Source organism: Chrysochloris asiatica, unplaced genomic scaffold (assembly GCF_000296735.1).
Source record: "Chrysochloris asiatica unplaced genomic scaffold, ChrAsi1.0 scaffold00229, whole genome shotgun sequence".
NCBI classification, from domain to species: Eukaryota; Metazoa; Chordata; class Mammalia; order Afrosoricida; family Chrysochloridae; genus Chrysochloris; species Chrysochloris asiatica.
In genome coordinates, this window is record NW_006408747.1 from 5,003,707 (window position 1) to 5,009,561 (window position 5,855).

Below are 5,855 nucleotides of genomic sequence, written 5' to 3' on the forward strand. Positions count from 1 at the left end.
AAAAGTAGGGAGCAAAGAGGAGGTTCCAGTTGTTGGAAAATTTGGACTTGGTGATAGAAATGATGCTGGAGAACGAATGATAGATTTCTGCAAGACAAATGATTCGTTTATTTTTCTTTGTATAGTTCCTTTATTTTTATGGTCACATTTATTCCTAAATATTTCATTCTTTGGGCAGCTATTATAAATGGTATTGTTTTTCCAATTTCTTTTTCTATGCTGTCATTATTAGTGTAGAGGAATCCAACTGATTTTTGTATATTGATCTTGTATCCTGGCACTTTGCTGAATCTTCCACTGAATTCCAGTAGTCTTTTTTGCTAAGACTTTGGGGTTGTCTATGTATAAGATAATATCATCTGCAAATAGAGTTTTATTTCTCTTTGCAAATTTGGGTGTCTTCAATGTCCATACTTTGCTTTATAGGACTACCAAAATAATATTGAATAGGAGTGGTGATAAAGGGCACCCTTGTTTGGTTCAGTTGCAAAGGGAAGGTTTTCAGTTTCTCTCCATTGAGATTGGTGTTGACTGTTGGTTTTGTAAATATGTTCTTAATTATGTTGAGGAATTTCTCTTCAAATACTACTTGTAGAGTGTTTTTTTTTTTTTTTTCAGGAATCATTGTTAGATTTTTTCAAATGCCTGTTCTGCAGCAATTGATATGATCATGTAGTTATTTTCCTTTATATTTTATTTTATATGGTGTATTACATTGATCATTTTTCTAATGTTGAACCATCCTTGCATCCTTGATATGAATCACATTTGGTGATGATATATTATTATTTTGATGTGTTGTTGAATTCTGTTGGCTAGGATTTTGTTTAGAATCTTTGCATCTATGTTCATGAGGGATAATGATCTATAATTTTATTTCCTAGTTATGTTCTTTTCTGTTTTTGGAATGATGGTTACGCTTGCTTCATAAAATGTATTAGGAAGTTTTCTGTCCTCTTCTATATTCTGGAATAACTTGAGTAGAATTCGTGACAGCTCTTCCCTGAATGTTTGTGTAAAACTCGCCAGTGAAACCATTTGGATCTGGACTTTTTTTGGTTGGAAACTTTTTTGATGACCTGATCAATTTCTTCCATTGTTAAGGTCTGTTCATATTTTCTATTTCACTCTGTGTAAGTTTAGGTAGATTGTGCTTTTCTAAAAATGCATCTATCTCATCTAGATTTTCAAATTTGTGGGAGTACAACACTTCATAATATTCTGTTATTATCCTTTTTTTTCTCTTGATTCTGTTGTGACATGATACATGTGGTTCCTTATGCATGTTATTTGCGTCCTCAACAGGGAAGTGGGCTTCACGAAGTTGGGGGATCTGGTAGGCGAAAGATATAGCATAGAGACAAAGAGACAATACAGACACAAAGAGACAGACATGCAAGGTTTATGCAAGCTGACAGGCAGACAGTTCTGCTGCAGACATTGCACACAGAACTAGCTAAACCCCAGTCTTTTATTAACTTTTTAAGGAAGAGATCTTTGCAGAAGAAGAATGTGATTATTCAGATAAGACAATGCTTAATGATTCACAGAGACAATCTTTAAAATAATTCCTGAAATACATCATGATTCAAGTAAGCTATTATAGATTAATCTTTAGGCCTATATAACCTAGGGCAGCAACTTGTACTCAAGGACATCTAACATACTTTTAACACTTAATCACTAGTGGGTAAAGGTGAAAGACTTAAAAGCTAATATAAAGGTTAATTTATAATTTCTGAAGGAATTTAAGCTGTTTTTTCTCTGCTTTGCAAATACATGCATTTGAACAAGATTTCAAACATTTAGCTTTATTTGTTAAGCTAGTAATCCTTTCTTGCTTTCAAACATTCAGCTTTATTTGTTAAGCTAGTAATCCTTTCTTCCTTACTGGTTTTAACCTTTCTAATGAAAGTGAGGTTTTGCCTCCACCTTCCTTTTCCTCGTTCAAGGTTACATATCCAAATACTACAATGTTTACTGTATCCTCAGGGGGAAGAAGAGCATCTGGATCAAACTGGTCATACCCAAGGGCGGTTTGAAGGGACTGCCTCCATTGTCCGTTAACCCAGTATTCCCAGAATCTACTACTCCACCTCAAGTGATTACCCCAGGCAGTTCCAGAACCTCCCTGCATAATCCCAGCAAATTTGATGTTGTTCGTCCTGAGTCGTATGAGGAAGTTTTACTGCCTCGGTTCTAGGTGGAAGTTCGGTTTTATTATTGGACATGGACATCAAGAGCTCATGTTTTAAGTTAATATCAAACATAACTGAATAGTTAGATAGGGAACAGTTCTGACATTCATCCCAGGTGGCTATAGCCTGTTCCTCAAAAAGATTTGCTCCCAGAACCCCACACACTGCCAATACCTTCAAGGCAGTGATATTTCCAGTGGATCCATTAAAAGAGGCATTACGTACATTAACATTTTCCCAAAAGCTACAATTACTGGAGCTAGAAGCATAAAGAACAAGTACAGAATGAACACTATTAAGACTAAGGAGAATTGCACAGAGGTAGCCATCCAGTGAGTTCGCAAAAACCTATGAACCCGGGATGTCAGGAGGACACTTCCTTGGCCCTCAGGGTCCATGGTCCCCGACAGTGTCTTTTCCCTCTTTTCTGATGTAATGTTTGCTAATGGCTTGTCAATTTTATTAATCCTTTTGAAGAACCAGCTCCTTGTCCTATTGATTGTTTCTTTAGTTTTTTATCTCATTTTTTTTTCTGCTCTAATCTTCATTATTTTTTTCATCTGTTAACTGTAGGTTTAGTTTGTTGGTGTGTTTCTAATTGTTGAAGATAGTGTGTTCATGTTTTGATTTTAGTTCTTTCTTCTTTTGGGGTGCTCCTTGGAGGCCAAGATGGTCAAACACAATCTATCATACATCAGACATATTGTCAGGAGCGATCAGTCGCTGGAGAAGGATATCATGTTTTGTAAGGTGGAGGGTCGGAGAAGAAGAGGAATACCTCCAGAGGGTTGGATTGGCCAAGTGGCAGCATCAATGGACTCAAGCGTGGCAACAGTATTGAGGTTGGCCCAGGGTCGGGCAGTGTTTTGTTCTGCTGTGAATAAGATCGCTATGGATCGGTGCCTACTTGATGGCACCTAACAACAAGTATTAGTGTAGATTTGTCTATTTTTTTTTCAACTCTATTAGAATTTGATTTGTATATTTTGGAACTCTTTCATTGGTAGCATAGATATTTATTATAATTATGTCATCTTGGTCAATTGACCCTTTAATCTTGAGTTAATGTCCATCTTTATCTATTATGCTGGGTTTTGCCTTAAACTTTATTTTATCAAAGATTACTTTTGTCACTACTGTTTGCTTTTTATTACAATTAGCTTGGTATAGTTTTTTCCATCCTTTAACTTTCAGTCTGCTTTTGACTTTGTGTGTAAGGTATGTTTCTTGCAGACAGCATATTGGAGGATATTGTTTTGTTATCCATTCTAACACTCTCCATCTCCTAACTGGTGCATTTAATCCATTGACATACAGTGTAATTATCAATAGATACAAATTAATTGCTGTCATTGTGTTTGTTTTTTGTGGTGTTGCCTGTTCATTTTTCTGTATGCCTTCCTGTGCTGTGTTCATATTTTTTGTGTTCTTTCTTGTCAGCTTATTCATAGTTTTAATGTTACCATGTTCTTCTTAGATTTTCATTTTCTTGGTCTGTTGTGAAGCATGAATTTTTTTTTTTTAGGTTACCCTATATTGTATTAGTTTTTCCTCCATTTATAACACCATTTTATTCTGCAATCTACCTGACCTTCTCACCACCCGGATCTCTGTCACTATGCTTTTACCTTCTTTCACATTTTAATTGTTTTGATCATAAACTGACCTCCAAAATCTTCTGAATTAATTCTTATTGTTTTGTTCTATTCTGGACTTTTCCATCTGACCATTGAATTCTGGGTGGTGCTGATACTTATGTCAATTTCTAGTTGTTGTCTGTTCTTCTTGGCTCTCAGTCCAATGAACTCCCACTAGGATGTTTTGAAGTATGGAGTTGACTTTGGCAAAATCTCTTAGCTTCTGTTTATTCAAGGATGTTTTTCTTTGATCATCATATTTGTTTGACAACTTTGCTGGGTAGAAGATCCTTGGGTGGCAGTTTTTTTGTTTTGTTTTGTTTTTTTCTTTCAGAGTTTTATATATGTCTCCCCATTGCCTTCTTGCCTTCATGGTTTTTGCTGAGAGATCAGAGCTTAATCTTACTTGCCTGCCTTTGTAATTAACACTTCTCTTTTCCCTTGCTGATTTCATGATTCACTCTTTGTCTATAATTTTGAAGAGCTTACTTATGTTATGTCTTGGTGATTTTCTTTTGGGATCTATCTTCCTGGGGTTTGCTGAGTCTCCTGATTGCTTATCTTTTGATTTTTCAGGATGTTAGGGAAATTTTCTTGCAGTTGCTCTACAACTATCTCCTCTGCAGATTTGGGTGATTCTTTCTGTTCTGTAATGCCAATAATTCTTAATTTATTCCTCTTCATCTTGTCCAACATGTATCTTAGAATTTCTTTAGATTTTCGAATCCTTTTATTCTGCTTGCTTTTCTATCTTAGCAATATTGAGAGATTTGTCTTCGAGCTTGCTTGTTCTGGCTTCCACCACATCAATTCTACTTCTTTGCCCTTTCAATGTATTATCCCCTTCTGATGTTTTATTATTGATCATTTGGACTGCTTTTTGCAAGTTTTGAACTCTTTCCAATGAGGTATCTATCTTATTTGGTTGTTCCTATAATGCTTTCCTGACTTCTTCCTTATTTTTCCTCAAACTATTTTTGAAGACATTGAATGTATTTTATTATAATCTTCCTGAATTCCTTCTCAAACAGTTCCAAGACCTTCCCTCCTTCCAGTAGGAAATCTGGGTCTACATCTAGCTCATTTTTGTCAGTTACTCTACCCTGTTTGTGGACATGTGCTGAAATAGTCAACTTGGGGGCATCTTCAATAATTAAGTTTTCAGTTATTAAATGAAAACCTGTTGATGTTTTATTGATTTTTCTGTTTGCCTTAAGGTTGATGTGATCAGGAGACAGGCTTCCTTTTTCACTCTTCTTATTACTCAATACAGGTTTTGGCTGTCTATCTGGTGTATAACAGCTGGTATTGACTCTTGCTTGGATGGTGGGATTTTACTGGGTGTGTTTGCAGCTTGGCTATATGACCACAATTGCTGTCTCTTCTTGAGTAATGTAGAGAGAGAAAGAGCCCCCTGAAGGTAAAAGGGTGATTAAAAAACAAAACAACAGAAGTAAATAAAGACAAAAACAAAAACAAGAAAACAGATTTGGCACTACAGTCTATAACTGGGTAAAAGTAAAGAAGGAGCTCTGGTAATGTAGTGGTTACAAATAGGGCTGATAATCTCATGGTCAGCAGTTTGAAACTACGAGCTGTTCCATGGGAGAAAGATGAGGCTTTCTGCTATCATAAAGATTTGAAGCCTCAGAAACCCTGTTCAGAGTCTCTATGAGTCAGAAATGACTCCACAGCACATAACAACAAAGAAGTATAAAGAAAAGAAAAATTCTGTAGAAAAATATGAGTATGATTTTAAAGCCTCTTCTCACCCAGCTTGGGCCATTCTGGTAAATCATTCTGTTTTAAGCAGTTCCTGGAGACTTCTCCCAGTTCCGCAATTCTGGACCCAGAAATATTTGCTAGGCTGATCTGAGCACATGCTTAGTAGAATGCTCCAGAGTATGTGTGTGCGGGGGGTTTCCACTCACTCAAGCACCCCCACTAGTCACCAGAGTGGAGGTATGCAGACAGTGAGAGACTGAAGAACATAGAAAAGATTAAAAAAAAAAAAAAAAAA